This window comes from Trachinotus anak, unplaced genomic scaffold, assembly GCF_046630095.1.
Source record: "Trachinotus anak isolate AG129_WGS33_773 ecotype Australia unplaced genomic scaffold, CSIRO_AGI_Tana_v1 ptg000024l, whole genome shotgun sequence".
Lineage (NCBI taxonomy): Eukaryota > Metazoa > Chordata > Actinopteri > Carangiformes > Carangidae > Trachinotus > Trachinotus anak.
The window spans coordinates 3,313,861-3,332,934 of record NW_027273875.1 but is presented as its reverse complement, the minus strand read 5'-3'; the positions used below and the strand labels follow the sequence as shown (position 1 = coordinate 3,332,934).

Below are 19,074 nucleotides of genomic sequence, written 5' to 3'. Positions count from 1 at the left end.
AGATCAAAATGGTTAATAATATGACTACATTCAATGTTGTCTGCTGTATATACTGTATGACATGATAATATATTTGTAAATCACTCACTATTATTATTATTATTGTTGTTGTTGTTGTTGCTGTTGTAGTTTTTATTGTTGCCATTATTATTATTACAATTATACTATTATAATATATAATACTATTATACACCACAGACTTTTACTAAAATATCTCTCCACGCAAACACACTACCCACAACATACCCTATCAAATCTGGTCTTCACCCCTCGTTATGTCAACTATGTGTGTCTATTATGTTTTATGTTTTTTATGTTTTCTCAGTTACCATGTCTTCCATGTCACTCCTTGTTTTGTTATTTCTTTCACCGATAAAAAGAAGGTTGTCACAAGTCCATATCAAAAAAGTCAAAAGTTTTTTTTTGCAGAATGTTTTTTGATTATTAAGAAGCAACCTCATACACTCCCAGACACAAAGTAGCTATTCAACATCACTGACTTAAACCTCCACCGAAATAATGTTTTAGCAATGTGTCTTTATTGAGCTTTATTTATTCATTCTTCCAGAGTCAAATTCATTCTTGACCCAGTAAATAGTGGTCTGACAAAACAATCCCAACTCGAGTTCACCAACTAGTGTTTCAATTGAATTTTCTACTTTGAAAAATCTAGTAGATGGTCCTTGAGTTAGGTTTGATTAGATTTTGTGCTGAAAAGCACTCAACTGAATATGTGTAATGTGAAAGTGGTCGCTACTAGTGACAAACCCACAGAGAGAGTTATCAGTTTACAGAGCTTTCTAGCATCTTTTTGATAATTATTTTTGGTTTAATGGCACACTGACAGCACTTGCATCACGAGAGAAGCAGGGCATGTAGCTGAGGGTCCATTTACAGCAGCAGCAGCAGAAGGCAGCAGTTATCAGGTAAAAAGTTCTCATAAATCCACTTCCTGTCAACCACCAAACAAACTGACAGATCAAAGTTGTTCGCTAGCTTGAAGATCTCACAGCTAAAGAGCCAGATGCGTTTCTTAGGGGTTTGCAAGAACCAAGCCAAAGCTAGAAGTAGAGTAAACATCAGACCTACATTTGACAGACACACTGATGCCAAATGAGTGATAATGTTGCTCTGGAACTGTAAGTATTTAGGCAGTTGTAATGTGCCATAACAACTTTGCAAGGTGATAATAAGTGTTGTGTTGTTGTTGCTTGTACTGGAGGTCCTCCGATACTAAGTGGCCAAAGAAAATCAATTTATGCTGTGCGGGGGCGTGTCTACGGGTGGGCTGGGGTGGGCTATGATAAGTCTTGCCCACCCAGAGGAATCATCTGCCCATCCAATGAAAACTCTGAAAAAAACCGTTATAGCTATTTTTTCGTTCATAGTTTTCTGTAATTTTGTCATTGGTCATCAAAAAATGCACTGCTTTCCTATTGGCCATTTTGAAGGTGTGGGTGTGCTTAGTCAGTGCCCCCCCCCCCCCCCCCCCCCCCTCTGGAAAAGTGGAATGAAGGTGACATTTAGTTTCCCTCATAATTGAACTTTTTTTTGAAATATGGTTTTGTGCACATTGTCTTTTCTAAAAGAAATGTCCCTTGACTTTTTCTTCCCTGTCTCTTTTAGCACAATGTGAGAGTAATAACCTCAGACATACTTTCATCACTGCCTCAACAAGATGTTCTTGAATTTCAGTCTTAGTTGCAAAAGACAATTTTCCTCCATGGGTCCTGCATTTTGTCACACTCTAAGGCCTGTACCTTTTATATGACACAGTGCACAGCCTTCTGCAGCACGTGGTATAAAGCTATAACACACCACTGAGCTAAGGGCAGGACAGGTGGTGGAAAAACCTCTCACATAGGCCTTTGTCCAATCTCCAATAAAGCCCAAATAACCTGTGTTAGATTTAAAGAGCTGCCTTGCCTCTGTTGCCCTCTGCTCTTCTTTACTTCCCAGATGCACCAGAGAAGTGAGACATGTAGCTGAAATACAGATGCTGCTGATTCTGTCTGTCTCTGTGTTATAAAGCTGCAGCCCCACAACCCCTCTACCCCCACCTCTTGATGGGATTGTACTCTCTCAATGATGGAGGGAGACCGCGCTGTGGATGGCTTCTCATCTGTCTCTCTCTGTGAATACACTGCAGTTTGTTACTGCTTGGAGGGACAGCATGGTATTTGTGTTCATGTGTGTGGAAGGAGGTGGGAAGGGAGGTGTGTGTAGGCATGCATGCTTGCATAGAATTGATGTTTTAAGATTCATAGATTTCATGATTATATCCTTTTTGATATCATTTTGATATTTTTCATTAAAAAAAATATTTTTAAAAATCCCACAAACACTTACATTATTCCCATTATTTAGCATTAAATTAATTAATTAATCACTTACATTAATAGCTTATAACAAATTGTAATGTAATTAAACTGCAACTAGTTATGTGTTTCTCCTGCTGGAATCCAATGTAAAACTAATCAGTAAGAGTATTGTAATAATATATATGCCTTAATTAACACTTAAAATGTGCTTATATCTGCTTGCAACTACATTATTCAGATTCAGAAAACATTATTTATCTCCAATGGGGCAATTCAGTTAACAGTACCCTGTTACAATATATAATGAATACAAACAAAACATGCATGGCCTTTCAACTATAGCAACAACGTTCTAGTGTCATTTACAACAGCTCGGCATAAATGGTCTCCAGCAGTGAACATACACTCGTATATATCCATGGGTTTTCATATATAACAAAAGAAGAAACTGACTACGATTCCTGCCATTTCTATTAGCAGCTATTAGCAGCCTAATAGCTGAAGGAAAAAAGGAGTTTGAATAGCGGTTCGTTTTCCTCAGGGGTGCATGATAGCGCCGCCCTGAGGGCATTAAAAGAAATTGGTCTGAGAGAACATGGTCAGGTTGAATAACAATGCTTTTCCCTTTCCTGATAACACGATTTTCCCCGAGTGACCTTAGATCATTTAACTGAATTCAAACAATCTTGAAGCAGATTTTGATGATGCTCTTAAGGCTGTTTTTGTCCTTCGCTGACAACCCATTGAAGCAGCATACACAAGAAAAGGTGAAAAGACTTTCGCTAAAAGAATAGTTAAAGTTACATAAAATCTTTTTAGTAACATTAAAAGAATTCAGCTTCCACATCAGGTGGATTCTTTGCTGTCCTCGTTTGACTATTGACTCAGTGTTTACCTCAAACCTTAGTTTGGAGTCAAACACTGTCCCTTAGTATTTATAAGAGTCTACATTTTCGACTTCTTCATCATGTATGACAGTTGCTTTATGTGTACCCTTGTCATTCCTGTCGTTGATTAACTCCTTAGTTTTATAGTATCATCATTTAGATATATCTTTGTTTATATATTGCTTATGAATGTTAAACTGGGGGGTTAAAATAAAGTGTTAACGAGTGTGTGTGTGAGTGTGTGTGTGTGTGTGTGTGTGTGTGTGTGTGTGTGTGTGTGCGTGCGTGCGTGCGCATGCGTGTGCGTGTGTGTGTGTGGTGGGGTGTGTGGTCTTGTGTGTGTGTGTGTACTGGGAGTAATTCCTTGTGTGTGTGTGTGTGTGTTTGTATGTGTGCAGAAATATTGTGCCTTTATGTCTGATATGTGTCCGAAGATCAAGGGATCTGTGCAGCTATGACGTATGAAAGCCAGTCAGGAGCAAAGGCACACCTTCTACATCATCCACATGATAAAGGAATCAATGCAGCCAGTATCAACGTATAGGGCATGTTAGGAAGGTGTCATTGGCCTCTCAGTCTGTCAGAGTAACCACCCATAGATAGAGGAAGGGTCATTTTCAGAGGATGACCAATCACTAGTGTTTGATGAAATCCTTCATTTTACAGCACAATGGATAATACACTGACTGCACACCTTCCCCTTCCTTGTAATAGACTGACCACTTCAATATGAGTGAAAGTGCTGATCCTTTATTAAATTAACCTATTAAATGGGTTTCATTAATGGAGGGAGGGATATAAATGAAGTGGAGGGAGAAGCGATTAAAGAAGGATTTTTTCGGCTGAGATGACTACAAAATGGATTTTTCAAAAGATGGTGTGATTCTTCTCTTCACATTTGCAGCAATTCTTCTGTTTTTTGTTTTTTTTCCATTTAGTCTGAGGCTCTGAAGCTCAAGGACTTGGCAACATGATGCCTGCTGCTGATGGATGTGTGAGGTGAGATTTACTAATTGCAAGAGGGACTGAAAGTATGAACATAAAGTTAACAGAAGAGTCTCATTAATTCTTGGTCAAGATTCCCGAAATGTTGTACATAAAGTGAATCCTGAGATTATTGCCGATGAGAAGTCAGAGGGAAATGATCATCATAAACAATTTCAGGCTTTGTGGTATTTCTTTGAAGGTTACTGGGAATATATCACAGCAAGCTGCAATGATAGATGAGATTGGACAGACACTGTGACATTATACCCAAATGTGTCTCGTGCATACAAGGATAGCAGAGCTGTGACTAATACATAACCTTGTTCAAAAATTCAAGACGAGAATAGAAACACATACAAATACATGTTCAGGCGGGGAGACAAAGGCGTGATGTACATATGCGCATACTCTCTGTCTCTCTCACTTTCTCTTTCTATGTCACTCCCTCTTCTACTTCTTTCATGGAGGTCTGCCTTTGTTCCTGAAATAGCGACAGAGAACAGACAACGTGGTGCAACCAAAATCTGAGAAGCTGACAGAGATGATGACATCAGACTTGTTTACCAGCACAAAATATTCCAGATAAAAGCACATATCTGTTAAGGTAATATTCAAAATGAGTTGTTTATATGTTCCTTCCTTTCCTAATCTCAAACAGCACAAATGCACAACAAGATTATTCATTATTCAGAATATTATAATATTAAAAAGCACTCACACACATCACAAAACCGTACACAGTACAAGATGTGTCATGCTCATATCTTTTCTTACATCTCCGTATATCATCTATGATATTTGATATTTTTCTGAGTTATGTAGATAGGATAAGGCATTTTCATGCAACTATTTGTTCAGCAGTGGATAGAGTACTGGAAGTCTGTGCTATGTAGCATCAAGTAAACACAGTCTAAGAAACAAAAAAACCATCATTCTAGTCAGAACAGTGTGTTACTGTTCTCCCTGCAATCAGTATAACCCCAAATTTTAAGACAACCGAGAGATTTTCAGTGAACACCTTAGTGAAAGTGAAGTTTAAAAAAACAGTAAATTTTTTTGGTTTGCTTCTCATATGCAAAAGTATAATATGTATATATTTTAAATGTCCATAAATAAAAATGAAAACACATAAATATATGGCATATAAAGATTCATCATATATATGTTGATATACGTACATATACAAATTTTACTATGGGTATTTAATATATTTTATAAACTTATATCTTCATATATCCTCAGGATGTATACATATATGTGACAATAATATATCCCCTGGCAACGTCACTCTCGGTGCAGAGACATATATGTCCTATGTTACATTTCTGTATGTGTTGTAAAATCCTCTAAAAGCTGTTTGGCTCATATTATAGTAAGGCTTTTAAAGGAAGGTAACCTACCCTGTTACAACCAGATCTTATTAGTACATGGAGTTTTGATTCCCACTGTAGCTCAGTTCAACTTCAGCCGAGACTATAGAGGTGTAATCAGCCTGAGTAGTTGCAGTGCAGTTAGTTAGTGTGGACCCAATCTGCATAAACTCGCTGTCCCTCACTGTGGTGCAGAGCTTGGCATGTGTTTGTCAGCCTCAACAATGGCAACATCGTGGGGACTATTAAAGGTTGCAACTTGTGACCAGACATCTTGGATGAGAACATTCCCCTCTTCTTCATCTTGACCCACTACATCCATGTAGGTGTGGGTGATGGTGGAGTAAATGATGGTAAACAGTTATCAATAGTAAAGGTTCATCTGGACAGTTTATCATTCTGTCACTTTCAGTAGGCCTTTTGCCTTGTAATAGTACAAAAAGCACAGGGGTTACCGATGACATTGCTGTTCTAGTGTTTTAGTAAGCCGTGCCAGTGAGCCGACACAAACAACATCAGGACCCTGAAACTGAAGTGGCTCCACAGAACTCTACCACCATTCATTTTATTATTTACACCTGTGCTTTTCCTACTGTGACTTGTCAAAATGTCTGCTGTGAAAAAGGGCCTGAGACCAAGAGTGCACTGAGGACACAGCCTCCAATGTCATGAAAACACACTTGTTGACTGTGACCTAGATTTTATCAGATGTGATGTTTCCTGAACCACAGATAGAGAAGACAGAGACAGGCATTGAGCAGCTAAACATCACTCTGTGCCTGTTTTCCTGCTGTTCAGCTCAGTAGCTTCCTCCCTACTGAGTTACCTCACTACCTAACTCCAGTTTATCTTTAGACAGTGCCCCTAATTCTGGCCTTATCGAATGTCACTTTTTTATTCCACGCCTGTCAGCTGGTGCTGCCATTGCCTTTGAACTGATAAGAGTAGACAAGTGTCTGTGAACCGCAAACCAAATTGCATCAGACTGTTTTAATGAGTCTGTTATTGTGTCCACTTTACACATTGAATGGGATGCAAAATAAACTCACCAGAGACACAGAAAAAACAGAGGTGTTAAGGCTGAGTGTGGCACCACCATGAAGAAATTAAATGTAATTTGGCCTTTTTTTACAAATGATATTGAAGTGACAAGTCAAAGCGGAAAAGTTGCTTTTAATTTTAGCATATTAATTACACAGAGAGAGTGACAACAACTAATGAGGATCATTGCGGAACCCAATCCCTCTGTGCCAAACTGGCTCTCGGTCAACCATAATGACTAAGAATCACATCTACAGTATTGATCGGGCTCCGGGCTTTGGCAGGGCCACCAGTCGTTTATAATCCCTCTCTGCTGCTGCTCCTGATCTCTCGCTCCTCTTGGTTAAATTGTTTGGGTCTCTCCACCATCTGAGGGGAAAAAAGTAGGATTATATATATACCCATATTTAGTATAATATTGTGACTGCAGTTAAAAAGGGTTGTATTTGCATAAAATAGTAGAACAACCTCATTCCCCAATGGCTCATGGAGAGAATGTATGCGAGTGAAAACCACAAAATCTCATGTGTGTAGGAGTGAAAGAACAAAACATCCATTTCCCTTTTTTTCTTTTCTTAATTTGTAATATGCAAATCAGAGCAACAATTGCAAAGAGGAAAATCATGGTTTACTACAAGACAAAAATTACTACTCTTAGGAACAGATTGTAGCAAAATACCAGCCACTATTAATGACACATTACGCAGAAATCACACTGTTCCTAACACCAGCCCATCTTTGTTGTGCCATAGATTGTCTTTAATTATCACCAGGCTTCTTGTGTGGATGAAAATATTTTTTCACTTACCATGCTATTTGCTCATTTTGTAATTTGCCCTGTAAAAGATAAATGGTTGTAAGTGGTAGGGTAAAAACTCAATAATGGTGAGCAAAAACTAGCAGTGAGAGAAAAACAAATAAGATTTTTTGGGCTTCTTTGATGAGGGATTTGGCTGTTTGTTGATGTTTCAGATATGATTTATGGAATTCATCATCATTTATCGTTATTCACCATCTTGCATCATCTGTGCAAGATGGCTGGGATGATAGATCCTTCAGCTTTCTTTCAAACTTTAATATTTCTTCTGGCAGAGTTCTCCCAAAGTTTAGTTTATTAAAAATAATATTCAACAAGGCCTGTTCTGCACAATAAGTGAGGAACAAAAGTTATAGTGTATTAAAACACTACTATTGCTGAAATCTCCTCTACTGTAGAGGATGGAGCCTTTCAGTCCTTATTCATAGCCTTTAAAGGGAAAGTCAAAGTTTTTTTTATCATGAACTGGGTTTCCTTCCAGTTCCTGAAAGCTTTGCTGCCAGTGTTGAAGCCTGTATATGCTGCAGCTGGAGAACCTGGCTCTGAGCCTGATGTTGGCAAGCGTGTGCTGGCTTTGAGCTGACCCTGTTCTCTGACAGATTCTGCAGTACAGTGAATAAGGTATATTAACATTATTAAATGTCATTATTTTTGAAAGAGAACCTCTGCTTTATGTATCATTCAAGTAAGCCTAAACACTCGGGATGAAGCAGTAGAACTACTGGTTGCCTGGTTGCAGTTTGAGAACTGATTTTAGCACTTTATTGATTTCTTTCCATCCCTTGCATGGGCTGGCCTCTAGTTATCTGTCTGAACTGTTCATCCTTCACATGCCTACTGGGCCCTGTTGATTCCTGCCCTTTCTTTATTTTAATCCTTGTTGTACTGTGGGCTCTTTATTATGTTTGTTTTCGCCTGTGGTAGGGATTATTAATTTACTCTCTCATAACTTTTACGGCATTTATCATTACTTCAGTTTTATTTTCCCTATTGAGTCCTTTCTCTTGAAAGGCACAACCCTTTGTGCATATCAAATTAGTTATCTCAAAGCTTAAAAACCCTCCAATGGCTGCTCCTCCCCTTCATTACAAGCTGTGATTATGAACAAAGCAGATTTGATAAGTAAAATAATTAAGAGATCATAGCTCAAAGATGCTCACATGGAAACATTTGGCATTGTGAGTATTTTCTATCTTTGAACTCTTCTGCAGTATGGTCTGTGTTTTGGTCAGAGCTCATTAGTACTTCATCTGATACAAACCCAAAGAAGTTACCAATTGACAGACTGTGAGGCCACCAGGGACAGTCAGCTTTTTATCTGCTGCTAAAAAGAGAAGCTTGTAAGTTTATATTTCATGTTGCTTAACTTTAAAAAAAAAAAAAGAATAAATAAAAAGTTGTTTTTAGTGACTTGTGGGCCCACATCACTGACAACATGGAAGAATACAAAGTGCCCTTTCAAAATGGAAGTGAAAATTAAGATGAACCTCACACTTGAAAGTAAAGAGAATGTGCAAACAAGTTTTAAAAGCTTTAACTGAATCCAGAAAGAAAGAAATCCATGATTTACAGTGGTAACATACACTTACTGAGCACTTTATTCGGAACACCATACTGCTGGAAAGGACCTCCATTTGCTCTCAAAACAGCTTCAGATTGATTGATTGATTCACAGGGTAGATGTTATTACCAGGTTTGAGCCTGCAGGAAGTAGTGCAGTAGGACTACCAATCTTCTTATGAATCCTTGGCAGCCCACCTCCATGGGATACTTGCTGGCCGTCCAGCTCGCATCTTGGCCCTCTGCTGCCAGCTCAGTGTACTGGAGCTGTTTTCTTTCATGGGCTGTTGACATGCCCTCTTCCCATGGGATGGTGAGCTCTACCATCAGGACCCTCTTCTCCGTTGTGGACCACATCACAATATCCAGCTGCCTTTTCAGGTCCACCAACATTTGCCACTCCTTTCATGGGCTCAGTATGTGGTCTGCCTGGCTTGAGGAATGCCGAGACGTAAGGCTTCGCTGTTTCTTCTGTGCAGTTTGCTGCAACCCTACTTTTCTCCAGTGCCTTGGCCAGCTTCATTAGGACCTGGTCATGGCAAAACCTGAAGCATCCCTGGGTCAGTGCCACCTTGCATCCAGATAAGCTGGAGGCTTGCTTTGACGCTGCCACACAGTGGGCAGCCTACCTCACTTCCAACGCACTGGGTTAGGTTCCAGGGTTATGGGAGAATATCATAAACCGCCCTTATCAGGAAGCTGAGCCTGGCCTGTGGCATCCTCCAAATGTCCGACCAGCTGACGGGTTTGTTTACGGTGGCATCCTATCAGGTCCAGGCTCCCTTGATGCCCTGTGACGCTGCCTTTATGTGCAAGCGCTCATACTTTACCCTGGTGACTTCATCTACCACAATGGACTTCTGTTGTTTCTTGGTGGATTTGGACCAGAACAGCTGCAGCATTCCCCAGTTCATTCTTGACCTTGGAAAAAGCAGTTGACAAACCTCAAGGTCACCACAAGAGCTATTTAGTAGCTTCTCTGAAGCTTTCAGAGATACCACATGAACTTCACCTGCAGATTGAGTTTTTCCAGTTGTCATGGTACTGTATATTTTCAAATTTCCATTTTCTCTGAGCACTGAGCACTTCATGTCCATGTGAAATGGTGTTTCACGTGTCTGTCCCTGACAAATGTATTATCTTAAATTCACATGAGCATTGTATCGCAGGTTAAAAACTGTTTCATACAATTATCACATGTGATATATTTACTTAAATCTATTTTGTCACATAAGCATTCGTGCTAATGTGTGCTGGAAAAGCTGTGTAGCTGGAAAAGCTTTTAAAAATCAGCTTAAAACAAAATACACCTATATTTGTCCACACACCCACACTGACACTGCACATCGGTTTCCTTTGGGATTCCTTATCATCAACCTCTGTCTACTATGTCTATTTTTTCTGTTTTCATCCTCTGCCATGCTCTGCCCTCACTGTCTGGGATTATGATCTAACTTTATTTTTTAATGTGCCAAATCCTCTCAGACAGATCGTCCCTGTCAGGGAATTACGCTGCTAAATGACGGGAACACAGTCAGACACCACAGGGACTCATAATCTTAATAGTGACCCTGTTATGGCAGTTGCCCTTGAGGACTGTGTAGCTTTTTTGAGAATATATTTAACTGGGAAATTCATTTTATTAGTCAGTCCTGGGTGGCGATTTCTTACATTGATATCATTGGTTTTCCCACAAACCAATGGTGAAATGAGTTGCAGGTTCTATATCTGTAATCATATTCCAGTAACCAATCAAAAATGACCATTGAATGAAATGAACAAGTAGAGTCTGTGCAAATAATTTTGTTATGGATTGAGTTATTAATTTTTTTAACTACATAATGAGAAATACCAGTTTGGAGGCTAAAAACCATCTGACAGTAAACCACACATGATTTGCCTCCACTGAATTGCTGTCTTTACCAGTGGTTTAATACTAATGCATTAATTTAGACAGCCAATTAAACTGGTTGGTTAAACTGCCTGGTTAGAAAAAGATCAAGATCATACCATATATATATATATATATATATATATATATATATATATCACATTCATACCTGTGTGGACAGTAGATGAAAATGAACAAACTCTCAGAGTGCCATTTTATTGAAGGTAATTAATGAGCAAAGTCAAATAACAACTGGAAATTTTTACTGTAAACCAACTGCAACTGGATGCAAGAAAAGGACATTGCTTCACACTTTGATAACTACTGGAGGTGATATTTATTTTCTGGCTTTACACAGAAATCAAAATAGGGAACACTGCATATGAGGATTAACAGCGTTTCTGGGTTAATGTGGGCTGTGCCCATCAAAATGCCCAAACAGGATGACATATGTGGAACGTGAGAGTGAAAGTGTCAAATGACTGATGAGAGCAGAGATGGACTATATTCCTGATGCTCAGCCACTAACATTGTTCTGAAAGATGGAACTACTCTTTTCTGTTTTCCACCTTTAAAAGGCATCAATTAATGCTGTTGAAAATGGGTTCTATAGAGGCATATACACAAAGACACACACACACACACACAGAGGGCATGATCTAAAAGGATGAGGCATTTAACTAACTTTTTTCATTAAGTAAGAATTTCATTCTATCTAAAGGAAAGTATGACTCTAAACAGCCTATATACACACTTATGGTCTGTCATACAGCACAAGAAAGAGACAGAGGTGGCCATTTGCAAAATGGATTGAAATACACATAAAAAGCTGGTGAGGGAAAGAAATGCTTAGAACGAGAATGACACATGATGGTGCATAGGGATGGAGAGAAACAGAGAGATCTGTCTTTGAGATTTGTCACCGCAAAACTATCTTGGTGATCCGTAAATGTGTTCCTGGTGCATATTCAGGCTTGCAAGCTCACAGTATTCAAAGAGCAGCAGAAGCATTTGAGAACTATGGACTTGTTGGTGTGGCAGGGGAGGGGGACTGAACCTGTTTGACTTTTTGAAAAAGTGAAAATAAGATTAAGCCATTAATAACTTGTCAATTTGATAATTAAAGTGTTGCTGTTGTACTGATGTGGTGCTCTGTGGCTACTAAGGGGCAAAAAGTTCTGCAGTTTTGTCATCTTGAAGGAAAACATGAATTTGCCTAGATTATGACATCAGACATGTATCTCGCCAATAATCTGGTTGGAGACGCAGAGGGGACAGTTCCCTCCAGGCAGCTGTGCTAGAAGCCGAACCATTGGAATCAAAAAGCAAATTAGTCACATTCAGTGAATGATTAAAGTCCGCTGCTCACCAATCTGCCAGAGCAGCAAGTCCTCGAAATTAATTGACAAAATAAATCTTTTGTAATTGCCCTCCCGAGCAGTACAAGTAAGAGTTTTCTGATCTGACGCCCCTTTCAGCAGGACATCATTTATCAGTGAATTCCAGAACCTTTTCCAATCATAATTGCAAAACTAAAGCCATTTTCTGATCTGACACTGCTATTGGCTATGGTCTGGTTAGGTCTTGGAACAAGAACGACTTGGTTAGGATTAAGAAAACATTGTGGTTTGGGTTAAAATAATTACTTTTTTGTGGCCAGGGAACAATTGTGGTCATGGTCAAAACATATCAACACTAACTGTCAACAGGAAACAAGAAGAGGACGGTAGTGGTCTTCAGTATCTCTGTTATCTGTAATGATGCAGAAGTGATGGTGGATGATGCTGTAATACACTCTCTGAAAAAATGCAATAATCACCAACGATCCCCAACTAGTCTGTTTCTCCAAACGGACATACTAGTCCTGTTTGCTGCTAGTTAGTTATGATGGAAAAAATAAGGTTCTGAAACATGAGGCTCTCTTCATATGGCCAAACAGATCTTCTTATGGTTATATATTTTGATTTCTTTTTGTTTTTTGTAGAAATGTAGACAACGGAACACAAAAGCCCTTTTTAATCCTCTTTAATTAAAGTAATTTCGAATAGTACCTTTAGGAACATTACCAACAACAGACCAAACAATCAAACTTTCTCTGGATTGTCATTTGTACAATTTACTTTTTCAATTTCTTTGTAAATGCCAATGTCTACATTCACACCTGACCTTAGCCTTTAGCACATGCACAGTTGCTTGTTTTCTTCACATAGACAATCAAAATATGAAACTGCATCAACTGAAAATGCATCAACCACTGAAAGGGGTTTTATGCATGTATTGAAGTAAATATGGTAAGAAGCAGAATAAGGAAATGAAGTCAGTCAATAAAGGTCTTTACAAGTCAGTATATTTCTATATGTACTTGTAAATACATGTGCATGTGTGTTCATGTTTCATACAAGCTCCTGTTTCTCTGTATGTGTCCCAGCCTCTCTAATACTAACAACTCCTCCAAGCAGCTCACTCCTGCAGGTGTCAGAGGGAGTCAGGGCAGCACAGCCATCAGGGAGAAATATGGGCTGTAAGCCGGAGCTGCAGCACCATTACCGCCAGCGTCTTACTGCTGCTTTCATCTGTTAGCTCTATCTCAATGGTCATCTGGGGAACCTGGCGGCTGCGCTGCCATCAAATTGGAGCTGGGCAGGAGGAGGAAACAAAGACCATTATACAAGGTGTGTGTGTGTGTGTGTGTGTGTGTGTGTGTGTGTGTGTGTGTGTGTGTGTGTGTGTGTGTGTGTGGGCAATGGTGGGGGACCAAGGGTGACAAATGTAGTTCTGTGCAAGTGCTTGAGTGTATTTCAGCGTATGTGGGTGCTCGCATTTCTGTATGTGTATACTCTTGTGTGTGTGTGTGTATGTGAGAGCGAGAGAGAGGGAGAGAGAGAGAGAGTGAGAGAGGGAGAGAGAGAGAGAGGCTGCATAACAAATCAAAAGCGCTGGTTTGTCCATAAGAAGTCTCATGACTGGAGGCTACAAAGAGAAGCTGGCACAACACTTTGTCTGCACTGCTTCTCCCTCTCTCTCCAGTGGCAGGTTGTTTCACTGAACGACAGTACAGCAGCTGATACAGTACAGGTTTCTCTGACAGCTCTGTTCAATAGTGTACTGGATAAAGTAACTGTTATTTATGTCTTTGTGTAAGTGGATGCGAACAAATGTGTGGCAGTCTGTATGAGAAGAGAATCGTTTGAGTGGGTATTGTGACATTGTTAGTGCACAAAACGGTTTGGCAGCGTGCAGCTGCTTGTTTGTGTTGGCGTGACATTAAGAAAATATATTTCATGTTAGAAATTTTTAAAATACTGCTTTCATTTTCAATTTTCAGAAACTAAAGCAGAGTAGGGTAAGAGTCCCCTCAGAGTCAGGGCTGAAGACAAGGCTATTACTTCCAAAGAAGGGAGATGCTGGGCGCTGCAGACGCATGAGCCATATTGCACACTACACTGATTTTCTACCAGGTTGTACAGCAACCATTCACCTTGACCCTAGATGTGCTTATATAACTCTGCTCTCTGATCCTGTCAGGACTTAAGTAATACTGATAGTAAAAATAAGTCAGATTTATATGACACTATGTAGTGTACTAAAGAATGCTTCAGAAAGAGCAAAATCTTACAGATAGAAAGTCTGAGGGTGAGAAAACTTCTTGACTAGTAAGTAAACAACTGTTAATGCTAATGTTGGCTATGTAGCAATAGCAAAACTTACAAGCAGCTCCTTTAAAAAATGTAATAAAATGATTTTAAATTCCTGGGAAGTGTTTAGGATGGGTATTGTAACACTGCTATTAGATAGGAACAGGACAGATGACAGAAAATTAGAGGGGAGAGAGACGTTGAATGATATGCATCAAAGGTCCCTGGCCAAACACGACCGGGGGACATTGCAGTTCATATCTTAACTGCTAGGGCACCCTCAATTCAGGAAGTAGTGTGTCCTCTATGTAACGAGGTGGAAAGATTGCGGTTAAGAATGGTTGTGTAGCGCATCAGCTTTTGATGCAGAAGACCACAGTTTACATCCCTTACAGACTTGCAGTTATCCCTCTTTTTATTGCCCATAACAACAATCTTTCCCTCATCTTAACCAAATATTTGAACACCAACCGCATCATATTAATCATTTTATTCCCTTTGAGCGTATTGCACAAAGCAAGAAATTTACCATTGTGTTATCATTAGGCTGCTTGGTTTTGACTTCCCTCCACTACATTCAAAATCATATTCACATCCATTTCATAATCAAAACCTTTTCTATTCCATTTTTTAAACGTTTAGAAACTGACTATGATAGGTCCAGCATGAGAGTCTCTTCTATTGTAAGTGATGTAGACGTGTGTGTATGTGTGTTAATCACATCAATACTTGCAGTGGTGAGCTGGTGGAAAAGGACATAAACAAGAGTTATGGTTCTATCGCCTGGTGTTTCTGTCTCTGAGGGAGAAAGACCTTTTAGTGCTGACACATGCCTGAGTGCCTTTAACGTTGAGGGGAGAAGATATTATGTTTCTGACATATGACTGCTAGAACAAACACTCCAGAGCAAATGATGGCAGAGATAATGATGACTGCTGTAGCTGCTCAATCCCCACGTGAAAGTCTGAAACTCAGTTTGTCCTGCCCTGGGTGTAGCTGTTGGTAAAATGCACATGATGTTCTTCTTGCAATGCAATGCACGAGCTGACGTCCATATGAGCCCCTTGAGGGTCGATTCATATTTGCACCATTTAGGTGTGATTGATTTGCCACTCAGGATACGCCTACAGCAGTCTGAGATCGTCTCTGCATTGCCCAGAGAGCTGCTGGTTTTATGAATAGATCTGATATGCATTTGTCAATAATATGGATCTGAGCATTTCCACTGCAATGGCCCAGAGACGTTTTCAGGAATGTTTGTTTGTTTGCACCTTGTATGTTTCTATGTGTGTGTTCTCAGGTTGTCTTTGGGTGAAAGGTAGGACAGTGTAAAGATGTGATTATGAAAAACATGTGTTTAAGTTTAAACATCGGTTAAATACATCGGGCAAGCGCACTTAAGGACGGAGGAGTAAACACACTGAGAAAGTTGATCAGATCAACAGCTGTGGTGCATCACAGTAAAGATACAGAATATAAAGAACAATATTGAGATCATGCAGGAGCTTTGCTGCTTTAATGCACTTGGCATCTTGGGAAAAATGCGCTGATGTGAGTGAAGTGATTTTGTAGCCAAAATTATGCCACCTCAGGAAAATATGAAAACAAACGTACAGATTAAATTTTATACACAAGGGTCATTTGTTTCTTTTTTTGTCTGATTCTGTCTGTTTCTTTTTTGTGTGTTGCAAACAAGGAAAACTTCTGTGAAAAGCTGAGAGGATTAAAGCTCTCAAAGAAGAAAGCAAATTGCTGATGTTTGGGAAAATGTGTCGTATCCTGGGAGGTAATACAAATGTGGTTTTTCAAACAGGGAGCCTGGATATTGGACTAAAATGTTTAGTTTGTGTTTCATCATCATGTTTATGATAATAATCATGATCTTACTCTAACTTAATACTGAAATAGTTTTATCTCATTTTGATTAAGCTCAGGGTAGGTATGAGAAAATTATGGGAGCGCAGCAGAAGGTGTAGTCTTTTTTGTATGGTAACAAAGTGCTTTTTTTTTTTTTTTTTGCAAAGGCTCATTAAGTTTTGTCTGATGAGACAGGGAGATTTGTGTTTTTTATCATTTTATAATTTTTATCATATCATCCAAAATATCATCAGAATTTGTTGGAATAGTTTTGTCACACAGTATCAAAAGCACATGCTGGTACATCAAAGCATTTGCCCGTATCTCCCATGGTTTTTTATGATGCTTGACAGTAATGAAATGGGGTTTGTAAAAAATTATGTTCCATCTCACTTCAGTTTGATCCACTGTGATAGGCTGCCTTAAGGTAGACAGTTCATTCATTTTCATGTTTGTTCAAATATGTCATCTCTCCTTGAAATGTTTTAATTTAAATCATTGTTTTGATATATTTTAATGCTACAAATAAAACAAACAAATTGGGATGTGGATTTGAATAGAGGCCTATGGTCGGTTCACTCAAAGATGTGAGTGTGAATACAACTATTGGTTGGCTTTTTAGTGTGCTCTTAACAGACACAATCACCCAACAATCCAGTGCCAGAGGAAATAGAGTGCCTATGCACAGCTGGAGAAAAAAAAGCAGTGTAAATGAGCAATATAGGCAACTAAAAATGCCCTATAGCAAGCACAGCTAGCAACATCCAAACACAATAACAACCACAGATTAACAACCTAGTGACACCGTAACAACCAAAAACTGTAGCTGTTTCTCAATTCAGGGGCCACATCCCTCAAAGGACATGGTCAAACCAAAATGTGTCTAGTTTACAGGGTATTTCCCATTTATACTTGGCCACTGTTTTATTTGCAGAGTCTCTTTTTGCAAAGTGATTCCATAGTGATCACATAATATGAAATGAATCTCGGGATAGGTTAGGACAGACTTGTTGCACAGCTGTGACACATTTGGTCGTCTTGAATTGAGACACAGCTAGTGTCTTCAGAAAATATTAATATTAAATAAAAAATAAATATTTATTAAGAAGAGTAATTAACAAAGTCTTAAATGATTACTTCTCCTGAAAACAACTAGAATTCTTTCATTTGTCACTGAAAAAATGAAGAGATGTTTTATTTATTAAAATGAGACATAAAAAAGAAAAAATAACATGACTGTGTTCAGATGTAACCAGATTAATATTTATTTTAATTGGTTCGTATTATATGTGCATGACCATCAAGCAAAAGGCAGTGTTGTAAGAACAGATTGTGTTGCATTGTGCTACAGTATAAAGCTGTTTTCCATCTTTTTAGATAGATAGATCCCTTTATTGTCATTTTTATGCTCCACATAAAAACGAAATAGTGTTTCACACATGCCACCAGTCGATAAACACACTTCAGTGAAATATCTTAACAGAATCTTAACAGAGATCACCTGTTTCTGCAGGTTGTGCTGCTGGTGGTAGACTGAAATATAGTTCCTGGTGTTCTTTCTTTCTTTCTTTCTTTCTTTCTTTCTTTCTTTCTTTCTTTCTTTCTGTCTGTCTTTTTAAATCTATAGCACTAAAAGGAGTCAAGTATTGCAACTTCATGACTTCTTTACTTTTCTCTTATTCCCCTTTATTCCCCCGCCCTATTCATTTCTTTTTCTTTGGTTCTTATTTTTTTCCAAAAGTCCTTTTTTTTCCCATTGTCTTGATAAATGTTACATCGAGCATAAATGTTTTAGTGCCACATGCAATTTTGATGGGGGTGCCACCATTCTCATGTCTTTTTAGAATACAGTATGCAGGCCTAATTGTGCCATGCGCAGTTATCCCAAATCCCACTTTAATGCAAAACGGTGAGGAGGAGTAGAAACAGAATATGTTTGATGCCTATATCTGGACTGAAGCCACAAACATACGTGTGTTTCCCAAACGACTCACTCCAACTGCATTAAAACTGAAGTGCACTGTTGAAATCCATTTGTTGCGTTTGAACATCACTTAAAAATTACCTAGGCCCTGACCTCTGCATCTCTAACACCTCAACATCATCACTGCCTTGTTTATTGGTCAGTGATGCTGCAGGTAGCATATAGCCAACAGTCACTGCATGAGGAAGTCCTATAGGTTCAGAGTGGAAAACAAAATAAAATATGCATATGATACTTTTGACAAAATCTGACTGTTTGATGTTCACGCTGGGTGAACGCAGAAAACAGCAACAGTCCCATCACCTGTCACCATGTTTTCCTCATTGATTCTTACCTAGATTTTCATCTTTAGCCTGACTTTTTGAATATGCAGCACAGTGTAAAACATAAATGTTAACAAGCAGGCTAATAGTATTCAATATAGTGCAATTTGCATTAAATCGACACCTGTTTTCGGCTGCTCAGTTGTGAGAAGTGATGGTTTTTACAGCAAATTCTGAATTTTAAAGTGTCAGGATCTAACACAGAATCTTATTGTCTCCAATAAATGAAAAGCTGTTGATTTAATTCTTATAACAAACTGATTTGCATTGAAAATGGAAGATTCCTTGGCTTCATTTTGTGTTTTGACGATTGCTATCGTTAGTTGTACATACTTTGCCCTCACAGACGCCATTCATTCCCCAAACCCCAACCTAAAGATTAGCTATCACAACTTCATGCC

The 19,074-nt window shown here is 38.8% G+C and overlaps 1 protein-coding gene across 1 annotated transcript in view; it reads left to right on the top strand.

Annotated features, from left to right (window-relative positions):
* Positions 1-19,074, top strand: part of fstl4 (follistatin-like 4) — a 370,155-nt gene that overhangs the window by 143,872 nt on the left and 207,209 nt on the right. The gene's annotated exons all lie outside the window — the stretch shown is intronic.